The sequence below is a fragment of the Beta vulgaris genome, chromosome 5 (assembly GCF_026745355.1).
Source record: "Beta vulgaris subsp. vulgaris cultivar EL10 chromosome 5, EL10.2, whole genome shotgun sequence".
Taxonomy (NCBI): domain Eukaryota; kingdom Viridiplantae; phylum Streptophyta; class Magnoliopsida; order Caryophyllales; family Amaranthaceae; genus Beta; species Beta vulgaris.
This window is the reverse complement of record NC_079206.1, coordinates 22,418,435-22,433,206: the sequence shown is the minus strand read 5'-3', so window position 1 is coordinate 22,433,206 and position 14,772 is coordinate 22,418,435. Positions and strand designations below refer to the sequence as shown.

Genomic DNA, 14,772 nt, shown 5'->3' with positions numbered 1-14,772 from the left:
TCCATATAATATGAATAATTTAAGATACTAAAATATAAATATTTACAAGTCTATCAAACTCCCCCATACTTACACTTTTGCTTGTCCCCAAGCAGACACACAAAAACATAGAAGTTCAACTTTTGAAACGAGAGATGTCGAATTTTCAAATCATGCGACATACACAACACAACACTGAACCACAACATCAAACTACCATATACGCGCATCACGAACTCTAAAGGCCACTTACAAACTCAGCGAATCCATCGCAAGTTACTTCCACTAAAACGATAGTAAAACAACTCAAAAGATCATTAGGATTTGTGTCAAGGATGCAATGGCCTATGGTGATGAAAAGGTGTGGAAGATATTTAGGAAAGTGGTGGTAAAAATCCAATGATTAGTAAAGCATAGCCGCACCACGAACATAATATAAGATTGCACACTTCCTCCATTTTTTTTTTCTTAAAGAGTCCCCTTTTTTTTCACTTAGTTTCATGACTCTTAATGTTCTGTCTTTTACCAATAGCTCTTGTAACAAGCTTTCGACTAGTGACTCCAGTTCCAGTTGGCCCAAGGCACTAGGTTTTAAGATACCCCTACGAGTTTACTCACTCGAGCTACCGGATCAAAAGATAGAATCATCACATGTACATATTTGGGCTCAATTTTCTTTTATCTCAGAATTTTGTTTCGTAAACTGTTTTCACAACTTTTCAACTTTTTATTTATTTATTTTTTTTTCGAGCCCAAACATAGGTACACAGAGCCTTTAAAATATGAAACTTTTCAATATTCACATCACTACTCAATTATGACAATATTCCACTTCAAAATTTCATATGCTTTACTAATCTTAGAGAAAGGTAAAACACTTGGTTTTTCCGGATAACAGCTCTTTTGTGAGTTCAGCAAGAAAATAGGCAAACAAAGCTCAAAGTTGGCTCACTAGTGGGATTACGCCATTGGTAGGATTTGTTTGGCTCAATGTGGTGGTATAACCTAAATGCCTAAATCATCTCTCTCTTGTCATTTCGCCACAAATTTAGCTTTAGCAAACCGTTGAATATTCACAAAAACCGGACTCTCATGAGTTCATGGAAAAGCAGACTATATACAAGTCCAAATACCAAAGTCAGTATCACGGAGTGGGAAGCATGCTAAAAGTGTTGGATACCAAAAGAATGTAACTTCTAAAAAAAATCGGCAGCATCTCCCGTAAAATATGGCAGAGGCAAACTACGCCATAAGAGTAAAGCTCTGCTTTAACTCAACCAATTACCAGCACAAGCAAATAACGAGCCAATCCACTATAACACACACCAAAATGAAACATCCAGCATTCTCTCCCATTAAGAACCATAAATCAATACTTCTTCCCCCACACTTGAACTGTACATTGTCCACAATGGAAAAGAGAAAGAATAAAAAAAAAGAAAAAGAAAACAAAGGAAGAAATAAGAGAGAAGGTGAGAGCTAGGAGCAACACAACCTGGTGACATGCAGTGGATGAGGGCGGGAGTTCTCAGTTGTGACATCTTGCCACGGCTAGAACCTGCTCACGTATGAATCAGAAATAAGATGAAGCACTGCTGTGCTAAAAGTTCCCTCGGTACACCCCCACACTTGAATCACGTTCAGTGAATATCAAACACAACAAAGCATGCAGAGAGGTTTGTTCTTGTGCTCCACGAGAGCTGCCAACACAAATACACCTGCACCACCCACACAAAACTTATCAATTGTGCGAAAGTATATCAGTGACCAAAACGAAAAGCCACCGAAAACAATGGAAATAAATGCAGACTACTAAGGAACTAACGCAGAACGAAGAACAAGGAAGAAAGAAAATAAAAAGGAAAATAGGAAGAAAAGAGAAAAGAAAAAAAAATGTTTTAAACTTGGGTTGCCTCCCAAGAGCGCTTAATTTCACGTAATTAGCTTGACGTTTCTTTAATACGTCAGTTCTCGTAATTTGGAGCTTCGAGCTCCATCACTTGAATGTTCTCAACCTGAAACCCCTCATAATATGGCTTGAGTCGATGATCATTCACCTTAAATTCTTTGTCAATTTCCTTACTCTGATCTTAATCTCCACTGCACCATGATTGCATACCTTTATCACCACAAATGGTCCCACCCAGCGAGACCGTAGTTTACCAGGAAAAAGCTTGAGCCGAGAATGGTATAGGAGAACTTTCTGCCCAACTGTAAATGTCTTTCGAGTGATGCGCTCGTCATGGAATGCCTTAGTTTTCTCCTTATATATGCGTGCATTCTCAAAGGCATCGTTCCAAATCTCTTCTAACTCTTGCAACTGAAGTTTCCGATGCTCCCTTGCTGCATCCATCTCCATATTACACTGCTTCACCGCCCAATACGCCTTGTGTTCGAGTTCTACAGGGAGGTGGCAGGGTTTACCGAAAACTAGCCTATATGGAGACATCCCGATAGGCGTCTTATAAGCAGTTCTGTAAGCCCACAGAGCGTTGTTAAGGCGGAGACTCTAATCTTTCCTATTTGGATTGACCGTCTTCTCGAGAATCAACTTGATTTTTCGATTAGATACCTCTGCCTGACCGTTAGTCTGCGGGTGATATGACGTGCTAACTCGATGGAACACATTGTAGTTCTTTAGGAGAGCTTCAATGGTTCTATTGCAAAAGTGTGTCCCCTTGTCATTGATAATTGCTCTTGGAAATCCGTATCTAGCAAATATATTGGACTTCAAAAATTCTGCAACCACTTTAGAATCATCAGTGGGTGGGTATTGCTTCAACCCACTTCGATACATAATCAATAGCTAAGAGAATATAGTGAAAGCCAAAAGAAGAGGGAACTAGTCCCATGAAATCCATACCCCAAACATCAAAAATTTCACAAATCAATATGGGAGTTTGGGGCATTTCATTCCTAGGACCTAGTGTACCTATTCGTTGACAATTATCACAAACCTTACATATCTCATATGCGTCCTTGAATATGGATGGCCAGAAGAATCCGCTTTCCAACACCTTGCGTGCCGTTCTTTTAGGCCCGAAATGCCCTCCACATGCATAAGAATGACAGAATGTTAGAATAGATAGAAACTCAGAATCGGGTACACACCTTCTTATCACTTGATCAGCACAATACTTCCATAAATACGGGTCATCCCACATGTAGTATTTTGCTGTACTTCGCATACGATCCTTCTGCGCCTTGGTAAAACTGGCTGGGAACTTCCCAGACACGAGGAAATTCACCAGATCTGCATACCATGGCGTGCCCGAGCTCAAAGCATGTAATCGCTCGTCTGGAAACTCTTCATTAATTAGGTTTTTATCTCCATCATCCCTGACTATCCTGCTTAAATGATCAGCCACACTATTGTCAGAACCTTTTTTGTCTCTAATTTCCACATCGAATTCTTGAAGCAATAGAATCCAACGTATTAGTATAGGCTTCGCTTCTTTCTTTGACAAAAGAAACTTCAACGCTGCATGGTCAGTATACACAATAATTTTAGTACCAAGTAAATAAGATCTGAATTTTTCTAAAGCAAAAACTACAACCAAAAGTTCTTTTTCAGTGGTTGTATAATTAGCTTGAGCCTCGTTGAAGGTTCTTGAGGCATAGGAGATGGCATGGGGCGCCTTCCCAACTCGCTGTCCTAACACAGCTCCCACGGCATAGTTGGAAGCGTCACACATCAGTTCGAATGGTAGTTCCCAGTTTGGTGGCAGCAAAATGGGTGCTGAAACAAGTTTGCCTTTCAACTTATCAAACGCCTCCTTACACTCCTCGTTAAAAACAAACTCAACCTCTTTTTGGAGAAGCCTACATAGTGGTTGTGCGATCTTGGAGAATCCTTCAATAAATCGGCGATAGAACCCTGCATGGCCAAGAAAAGAGCGTACTTCCCGCACCGAGGTGGGGTAAGGCAAAGATGCAATAAGATCAATTTTAGCTTTATCAACTGTAATTCCTTTATTAGAAACAATGTGGCCTAAAACTATACCTTGTTGAACCATAAAGTGACATTTTTCAGAATTTAGGACAAGGTTAGTTTCAAGGCATCTTTTTAAGACTAAGGTTAGATGATCTAAACAGCTATCAAAACAGTCACCATGCACGGTAAAATCATCCATGAAGACTTTAATAAATTTCTCGAGATACTCTGAAAAAATGCTTACCATACATCTTTGGAACGTTGCTGGAGCATTACATAATCCGAACGACATACAACGATATGCAAAGGTGCCGTATGGACACGTGAAAGTTATTTTCTCCTGATCTTCCGGAGCTATAGCAACCTGCACATAACCTGAGTAGCCATCAAGAAAGCAATAAAAAGCACGACCAGCTAAACGTTCAACCATTTGATCAATAAACGGTAAGGGAAAATGATCTTTTCGGGTCATGGAATTTAATTTCCTGTAATCTACACAAACCCTCCATCCATTTTGTACTCGAGTAGGTACTAGCTCTCCCTTGTCGTTCTCTACGACTGTGATCCCTGACTTCTTGGGAACCACCTGTAATGGACTAACCCATGGACTATCTGAAATGGGGTAAATAACGCCTACATCGAGAAGCTTCAGTACTTCTTTCTTAACCACCTCCATCATAGGTGGATTCAGTCTCCTTTGCACTTGCCTCACTGGTTTTGCTCCCTCCTCTAATAATATTCTATGCGTACACAAGGAAGGGCTAATCCCTTTTATATATGCTACAGTCCACCCTAAGGCTGTTTTGTGCTCTTCAAGAACCTTAACAAGCTTTTTTTCTTGTAGCGCAGTGAGGTTGCTTGCTATTATAACTGGCAGAGTCTTGTTTTCTCCTAAAAAGGCGTACTTCAAGTGTTCAGGCAGTGGTTTTAGCTCAACGTTAGGGGCCTGCACAACAGAAGGCAATAACCTTATTAGTGGAAATAGGTAATTCCATGAATTGATTTGCATACCTTCCCGACTTTTTTGGAGTTGTTTCTAAGAGCGAAATAGCTTCTTTTATTTCACCTTGCAGCTCAAAAACTCCCTGCATATTAGTATATTGTTCTTTTTCTATTGGTAACGTTAAGACAACATCTAATGCATTTTTACTACAGAGGTAGTATACGTCCTCACTTAGCAAATCAATAACATCTAACCATGAAACAGACTCACAATCAGAAGGATACCGCATAGCATCAAATATATTAAAACGTATAACCTCCCCATCAAATTCCATAGTTAGCACCCCACTGTGAACATCAATCTTAGTGCTAGAAGTTTTCAGAAAAGGTCTGCCTAATAATATAGGGGATGCATCTAGAGAATTATCATTATCATGCATATCTAACACGTAAAAATCAGCAGGAAATACGAGTTCATTCACCTGTACCAACACATCCTCAATCACCCCCTTCGGGTATGTATTAGATCGATCAGCAAGTTGTATAATAACACGAGTGTCCTTTAAGGGACCTAAATTAAGTGCTTGAAATATGGAGAAAGGCATTACGTTAATCGAAGCTCCTAAATCTAACATACAACGTTCATACCTCGTGTTACCAATTTTGCATGGGATTGTAAAAATACCAGGATCCTTGCACTTAGGAGGAATTTTTCTCTGCAACACAGCAGACACATTCTCATTGACATTGATCTTCTCATCTCCATTTAGTCTCCGTTTGTTAGTGCACAAATCCTTTAAAAATTTGGCGTAGCGTGGTACTTGTCTTATCGCTTCGAGAAGAGGTATGTTTACTTCTACCTTTCGAAATACATCTAGAACTTCTTTATCTTGCTCTCGCTTCTTATTCTTAGATAACAGCCTGCTAGGATAAGGCACAGGAGAAGAAACAGGATTAGTAGTTAAAGGAATATCATTGAGTACCTTCGGTTGGTGCTATGCTCTGTCAGTTTCATTGGTTGCCTCTTCCTCTTGGTTGACAGTGGACTTATCCTTAGTTTTTATTGGGATTTCTAATTCCTTGCCACTTCTAAGAGAAATAGCACTAGCATTTTCCTTGGGATTTCTCTCAGGTTGACTAGGGAGATTGTTAGAGCTCTGGGCTTGTAACCTTCCTCCGGTGTCCGCTAACTGAGAGACTTGATTTTCTAGGTTCTTTAACCCACTCCTGGTTTCTTGTTGAAATTGTAAAGTGCTAGAAGCCATCGCCTTAACCATATCCTCTAATGACATTCCACCAGATTGTGGTTGTTGTTGGAGCGGGATTGGTTGGTTTTGAGATCTAGGAGGTTGATATTGCTGCTGAAACTTATTGAAACCAGGAGGTACAAATCCTTGTTGCTGCTGGAAGTTTGGATGTCTGAAATTAGAATTCTGTGGCTGCTGGTTGTTATTTCCATACCTCAAGTTCGGATGATCTTTCCAACCCGGGTTATAAGTTTGAGAGAAGGGATCATAACGTCTTTGTTGTCCTTGGACACCACCAATTGCATGTGCTTGTTCGTCTTGCAAAGCGAGGCACATATCCGTAAGATGCCCAGTAGCCATGCAAATACCACAAACCTTTGCGTGCCCTTTCCCAATTACTGCTTGCTCTACTAACGATGTCAGATTAGCTACTTGCTGCTCTAACTTAGAAATTCCTATCTCCTTAACCTGATGTGATGAAGCGGAAGCATGACTTCTACCTCCACGGTATTGGGAATTGGCACCCATGTTTGCAATCAACTTCTTGGCATCGACCGGTGTTTTATCGACTAATACCCCACCACTCGCTGCATCTACCATGTTTCTATCCCCATGTGTCAATCCTTCATAAAATAATGTACTAGCAACTGCTCGCTTATTTGATGGTTTGGACAACTATTGCATAACTTTTTGAAACGCTCCCAATACTCGTGCAATGTCTCTGCTCCATCTTGTGTGATCCCACATATCTCTTTCCTAATGTTGACAGCTAGAGATGCCGGAAAGTACCTCTCCAAGAATGCTATTTGCATTTGTTCCCAGGTTGTAATGGAACCAGCAGCCAAGTCAAATAACCATTCTTTGGCAGCATCAGTTAAAGCAAAAGGAAATGCTTTCAACTTGAGTTGGTCAAGATTGACACCAGCAGGTTTCATCCCAGAACATGCAAAATGAAATTCCTTCAAGAACTTGTTTGAATCAGTCATGTAGGTTGAACCTAATGAGTTCATGTCACGAAAACCAGAGAAAGTGGCAGTGCCTGAATTAAACCCGGCTTGATCTCACATTCTGTCTCACCGTCTGTTATGCACAACAAGTTCGGATTGAATGACGGAGCTGCTAGTTGCTTCAACGTTTGGTTAGGATTGGCCATCTCAAAACTGTACTCATTTTCCTCTTCGCAAGCAAAAATATCACTGAAAGGTAGAGGAGTTTGACGAGCCTGCTCAAATAGTTGAGCGCGAGTTCGAGATGCCACTATGAAAGCTGTGTAAGGCTGAATTATATGTCCCTGGTTCCTTGTTGCAAAATCACGCAACCTTTGGTGCTTAGGTTTCCTGTCACACATGCACAAACAACGAACTAAATGACGAGTTAGTAATATAAGTTAGTAAAAACACAAGAAATAATATAATATAATGCCAAGCTCCCCGGCAACGACGCCAAAATTTGGTACGACTGTCGCGTGCTTACCGAAATTTAAACCCAACTCTAACCTCCTAACAATAATGTAGTAGGGTAAGTCAGGGTCGATCCCACAGAGAACTGGTTTTATTGTACTATTTCTCGTGTTAAGTTAGAACCCCTGTTTTCGAGAAAATATCAACTAACTATCTCACCAAATAGAAGTTTAAAATACTGAGCAAATAATATAAAGTAATAGAAATCGAGAGAAAAAAATAGGGATCGAGAGACATATACTGGCATTGGATGTTTGATTGATCATTGAAATAACAAGTAATGAAACATAAGTTATAGATTACGTAAATACCTTAACGTCAACTAACAAACTTCCCTTAGTGACAAATAAACCAAACACGCTCTAGGATATTATCTAACTAACTAACAATCTAGAATAAGCTCTCTAGACTCGATTAATTAGCAGCATTAATAATTAGGAAGTAGTTGACTTAAGCCACAATCTCACAAGCTCGGATTGTACGACGTAAAGGGTCGATAACCATAGGTAATTGACAGGTTTTAGTCACTAGTCAAACACCTAATTGCTACTTATGAAACCAACAGGGATAATTACGTATCACAAGTCGAAATCCTAGCAATTGAAATAGTCAATTACAGTAAAGATGGCCGATCTAAAATATAATTCGACTAACTCAACGTAATAAAACAGAGTACTAACCCAATCAAAGCACAAACGTAATCACATAATTAATAAAAATCAAAACTTTATCATTCTCATCAATCAAGAATCCAATGCCCAATATATCTCCCAACCCTAAGAACAATTAGCCTAACATAGTTAAAATTTAGATATTAACAGTATCTCTAATAGAGTGATTCATACTTCAAAAAAAGAGAGTTTGACCTAAGTAAATTCTGCAAAAATAATCAAGCTAAGGTAATATGGAGAAATCAGATGTCTATGAAAGATAAAGCAAAGTATATGATTTTTTTACAACAAAGAAAGGTAAAGTTATTTATACCTACTCTAATCTAAAGCTATTCTACCATCATCTTACAGTGAAGTTCACGAGAAATTGCAATTGAACCAAAGTTTCCTTGCCGCCGCCCTGTTCTCACTGCCTTTTCCTTTTGTTTCCTTCCTTCCAGCCGAAAAACCACACTACCCTCACCTACTGTCGCTGCTGAAGAAGCTCAAAGAAATCCAAGCCCAGCAAAATCCAAGGGCCCCACGCTGAGAAAATCGAAGCCCAACAAGAAACCGAGAGCCCTACGCTGCTCCCTCTCCCCTTTTCTTTTGTCTTTGTTAATGTTGCTTAACAATTCCTCAAAGCCCAATTAGAAGAGGTGTTAATGGGTTGCTCTTGAATTGAGTCCAATGCCACTTTGCTGCTAAAATCACCTTCCTATAAACAATATCATAAAACAGTAGTCACTCGTGTCTCGGAATGAAAATCACTTAAAAGACTCTTTTAAATACAATAATCCATACAATATGAATAATTTAAGATACTAAAATATAAATATTTACAAGTCTATCACAAACGCTGCCTCCAAGGTTCGTTTTGGAGCCCAGCAATACTACCCCCAAGGTTCGTTATGGAGCGTAGCCGACCATATCAGGTCAAAAGAGTAACCATCCTCCACCCATACCCTGCCCACTTTCTATTTTCAGTTCATAAACTAAGCCAGCAAAACAATTGCGTATTCATATTCATCGAATAATATTGTTAGAATCAACTCATAACATTACATTCATAAATATGGCCTAATATTATGATTTTATATAGAGTTTTTCCCCCTGCTTATATGCTAAAAGGGATGCTTATGGTACTCTTAGGAGCCATTTTGTACTAACTTTCTCCATCTAGTTGTGGTTTGTTGTTTTGTATCGAATTGCAGGTTTTAGGGAACTATTCCCTACTTTCTATTTGTTATATGACCGCTACACTCGATTGGAGAGGTTTAATGCTGAGTCCCGAGGTCCCGAGGACACTTCTTGAGACCCTTGAAGATTTGGCACTTGAAGCTAAGAAACGAGGAAAGGATGCTCGGTCTGATCCAATCGGGCGGTACAGCCCGATCGGACCCCCAAGAGAAGCAAATAACTTTTGTTGCGGGCCTGATCGGGCGTTCAAACCCTGTCGTAATTCGTTGTTGACGCCCGATCGGGCGACTTGACCCGACTTCATCGGGGACCATGGAAATTTCTGATGCGCAACTGCAGAGTTAACAGACGGCCCGATTTCCTCGGACGCCTGTGTTTTAATGCTAATACTCGTGATTTGGAGCTCGATTGGGTCGGGCGAAGTTGGCCCGATCGGGCGACGACCCGCCACACACTTTTTAATGAATTCTGGGCTGGTTTTTAAGACTTTTTCCTATTAGTGTTTAAGACTTTTTCCTATTGGTTTTAGGACTTGTATAAATAGCAAAATTAAAATTTCTATTATGGATCTTGGTTTTAATATTAGTTTTCATAGTTTTCTCTAGAGAGTGATTTAAGAACCCTATTTATTGCTTTTTGCTTTCAATTCAAGGTCAAACCTTTGTCATATTCACAAGCTCAATACAATTCTTCAATTTTGTAATGTTTCTTTATTACTTCCTCTATTGTTGATTAGATTACTTTCTTAGTTATTTGCAATGTTTCAAATTATGAGTTTTTATATTGATTTTGTTATTGTTTTCGTAATTATGATTGAGTTAGTAGTTTTATTTCTAGGATTGTGGGGATCTGTGTGTGCAATGAGGGATTGATAGATTAGTCTAATTGCCTTGTATTTCTATTGTTTCATGTGGTTGAATCGTTCATGCTAAATTGATATGTTAGGCCTGATTTATATTTCTAATATCGCAATACTGAATCTACTTCGAGAGGAGAGTTACCATATAGGCTTTCAATCACTAGGCAAGGTGACCCTTGACCATGCGAGAGCGGCTAGGTGATCTTTGAGGGAGGTAACGTTCGAGAGAAATTACATGTGTCCTAGATAATTTAACTTATTAGGTGGTTGTTATTTGTTCCTCATTTCCCGAATTGTATGCACATTTATCCATGATTCTAGTACTTTATTAATCTATTTATTCCTTTGTGTTTAGTTATGTTATTTGCTTAGTTTAGTAATATTAGAGTTCAGATATAATAATATAACTTTCTCCTTGTGGGTTTGATCCTGACTTCCCTAACTACTAGTTAGTGGACCTTAGGTTAATTTTGATTAGGTGATATGACTTTAACCTTTCAAATTTTGGCGTTGTTGCCGGGGAGACGGTTTATTTTTATTTTGTCTCAATTATAGTATTACACCAACCTCTACTCTTAAGAACACCTGTTATTTGGAGCATCTCACGTTTGTTTTAGTGTTTTTGGTGTATGAGTAGGAAATTGAAATCCCCAAATCATATTTCATTTGATCCGAAGATTGAAAAGACCGCTCGTAGACTCAGAATGAAAACTAAACAAGCAAAGTTGTTTGCAGAGAAACCCTCCCAAAAGACACCTTCTCCACCATCTTCACCACAACAAGAATTCCCCGTCTCACCTATTACTCTCAAAATGGGTGAGAATGTTAATCGAACCTTCAGGGACTATGCACAACCATCTCCTGATAATGTGCCCACTAGGGTGCGGTTGCCCACTTTTGCTGCTACGAATTTTGAGATTAAGTCTCATGTTCTGAATATGGTTCAGAATAATCAGTTTGCTGGGTTACCATCTAAAGACCCAAATCAGCACATGTAGCGGGTTTTACAATGTTGTGCTACTCAAAAACAAGCTGGTGTTACTGCTAATGAGATGAAACTCATCTTATTTGGCTTCTCTCAGCGTGACCAAGCTCTATTTTGGTATAATAAGCTGCCTTCCACCATCACCACCTAGGAAGAACTTTCCAAGATTTTTCTTATCAAGTGGTACCCTTACTAAAAGACTGCAGATATGAGACATGCCATAGTTACTTTCACCCAAGATCGTGGTGAGTCCTTGTATGAAGCTTGGGACAGGTTCAAGGATCTGCAGCGTCTCTGTCCTCAGCATGGTTTGGACCAGTGGTATTTGTTTCAGATTTTCTACGCTAGAGTTGATGCCAACACAAGGCGGGTAATTGATGGAGCATCCGGTGGATTCTTCATGGATAAGACCATTGATGAAGGATATGAACTTCTGGAGAAACTAGCATCTAATCAAGCATCTACTATTCGTTCCTATATGAAAAAAGGAGGTAAACATGATGTTGAAGCCATTTCCTTACTGTCTCGGCAACTAGCTGCTCTAACTCAAAAGATTGATTCTTTGAAGTTATGTAATTGTTGACTTAATATGGTTTTGATGATGACAAACTAAAATAAGTTAACTAACAAAGTTTATGAGTTTTATGTGTGCAAGAATCATTGTAAAAGGTTGTGCCTATAGCATTGAGAATGCTTGTTATGAAAGGTGTGCGAGGTGCATTGTTCCTATGGATAAAGAGAATACTACAATCAAGGTTGAAGTGAAGATTGAAGTGAAGATATTCAAAGGAACAACTATCCTAACATGAAGGAAGCTGAGAATGCATGAGTTTGTATTTAAGTTCCCAAATGTAAAAAGGGAACAAGATCCGGAAATGTAAGGAAACTTGAGTTATAAAGTTGGAATGAAGGTTTAGAGTCTCTAGTTAAGTTCCTAGGTTTAATGACTCTAAATGGTAAAAAGGTTGTGTCGGTTTCTATTAATTAAGTCTACGAGTTCCTGTTGATCTGTTTCTATGTTGGGAACAGACGTTGGTACAGTTTGGGAACACAGGTTGGGAACAGACCTAAAACATCCTATGTAGTGCGCCTAACATTGCTTGTGCGCCTAACAGGTTAGTTAGAAGTTTTAGGTTAGTTTTGACTAGATCCACTATTTTAGGGAGTTTGTTATTAGTTTGTTAGGAAAAAATTTTAAAATGATTTTATGTTTTGAACAGGATAATATCTTAATTTAAAATCTTATCTTTTTATTCTAAGTAAATCAAAAGATTTTCTTTTTAAATAAAATCTGATTTTCAGTTTTTATTTAAATATTTTAAAAAGATATTTTTTCTTAAATCATTTATTTGTAAATAGTTTAATTATTCCCCAAGTATCTAAAATCGCGAAATGTTTACTGCTAAACGTTTTATTTGTTTTAGTGGGTTTAGTGGGCTTGTTTATTATTTCCCAAGTATTAATTAATTTATATGGTTTAATTACTCCCCAAACAAACTAATATCACGCACGTTTAAGCTTACTGCTACATGTTTACTGTTTGTGGAGTAATGGGCTTGATTATTTTATTAAAGCCTTAATAATTAGGCTTTAAGTTTTATAAACCACGTTATACTTTACTGCTTCTCCTATTAAGTTAATTAAGTAGTGGGTTGGTGGTTATTTAATTATCAAGTAAAGTTAAATAAAAACTAATTAATTAATTAAGTTATGGATATTATGGGGTTAGTGGGTTAATTAGTGGTAAGTTATTTCATGACTACTTATGTTATAAATAGGCGCTTAATCTAAAGTTTAATGTGTCGACTTTAAGTTATTTTACATAAAGTGTCAAAACTTTAGTAGTTTCTCATAGTGTGTCTGACTTCGGTTTTAATTGGGTTTAACTAAGATAAAGTCAGTACCGTCATTCCTTCAATATACTCTTGTGTTCCTTATGATTTCCTACTTATTCGCTTATTGTTTTTACCGTTTGTAATCTTGGTTTTTGGGGTAAGGGATTTTGAGCGAAATCCTGTATTGAGAAAAGCTTTGAGTAAAGCAAGAGAAAGGGAAGAAACTTGAGTGAGTTTCATTGTAAGTGTGAAGCTTTGAGTGAAGCAAGAGAAAGAGAAAGAGAAAGTAACTTCAAGTGAAGTTTGAGAGGAACGACAGTCGTGGGAACTTGAGTTTAGTAACTTAGGTTGTGGCTCGAGAGAAAAGTAATAGGATTGTAAACATAGTTGTTTTGGCCTATTATAGTGAAAAGTTTGAGTCAAAATCCCTTGTGGTCGAGGTCGTTTCTTCCTATTGGGCCTAGGAAGTTTTTCCTCGCTAAAATCTCTTGTGTATTTCTCTTGTTCCTTTCGTTGTTTTATAATTTCGCAAAAATAACGTATATTTGTCACACCATAATTCAACCCCCCTCTTATAGTGTTCCCTTAGAAGTCAACAATTGGTATCAGAGCGGGAACTCACAAAAACATAGGAAACCCTATTGAGAAAAGATCCTGATGGGAACACTACTTACTGAAAAGGTCGAAGAAGGTTATTCAACCTTACGACCTCCAATGTTCAACGGGAAATTCTTCACCTACTGGAAGAACAGAATGAAGATCTTCATAAAAGCACAAAACTATCAGGTATGGAAAGTCATAGAGGTTGGCGATTTCAAAGTCACAACCAAAAACGAGAAAAACGAGGTAGTTCCTAAACCTATACGTGATTTTGATGCTTTTGACTATAAGAAGTTAGAAATGAATGCTCAAGCTATTCAACTGTTGTACTGTGGTCTTGGACCTCATGAATACAATCGTGTCATGGGGTGCAAAACTGCTAAACAAATATGGAATTTACTTGTAGTCACTCACGAAGGAACAAATGAGGTAAAAAGGTCTAAGATTGATCTTCTAATGAGTAAATATGAGCTCTTTTCAATGAAACCATATGAGACAATTCATAATATGTTTAATCGATTTTCTAACATTATTAACGAGTTGGATTCTCTTGGAAAGTATATTTCGTCTGAGGAACAGGTTCGCAAAATTTTAAGGAGCTTACCAAAGGAGAAGTGGATGGCCAAAGTAACTGCTCTCCAAGAAACGAAAGATTTCACCAAGTTCAATCTAGAGTAGCTAGCAGGTTCATTGTTGACCCATGAACTTCAGTTAGGAACTGAATATGGTGAAATTTCAATAAATCGGGCACTTGCTCTAAAGGCCTATGAAGAGGAAGAAGCGGACGAAGATTTTGATGCCGAAGAAACTGTGAAACTTGTTCGAAAATTCAAGAAGATGTACAGACATCTCAAATCGAGCAAAACCAAAGGTAAAAAGTCTTCTACTTCAAAATATGAATCTGGTTGTTTCAAATGTGGTAGATTAGATCACTATATTAAAGAGTGTCCCTCATGGGAATAAGAGTCTGAATCCGAAGAGGAACTTTCAGATGAAGGAACTTCACAGTTATGTTTAATGGCCAAATTTGATGTTAAGTCTAAAACTGAGTTAAATGTTAAAAAGTCTAATATGTGTCATA

General features: G+C 38.2%; 2 pseudogenes; both read right to left on the bottom strand.

Moving 5' to 3' along the window:
- Window positions 1–2,488: 2,488 nt before the first annotated feature.
- LOC104893307 (uncharacterized) lies at window positions 2,489–6,702 on the bottom strand (annotated as a pseudogene).
- A 4,751-nt stretch (window positions 6,703–11,453) lies between these two features.
- Window positions 11,454–11,568, bottom strand: LOC125498051 (small nucleolar RNA R71; annotated as a pseudogene).
- Window positions 11,569–14,772: the final 3,204 nt, after the last annotated feature.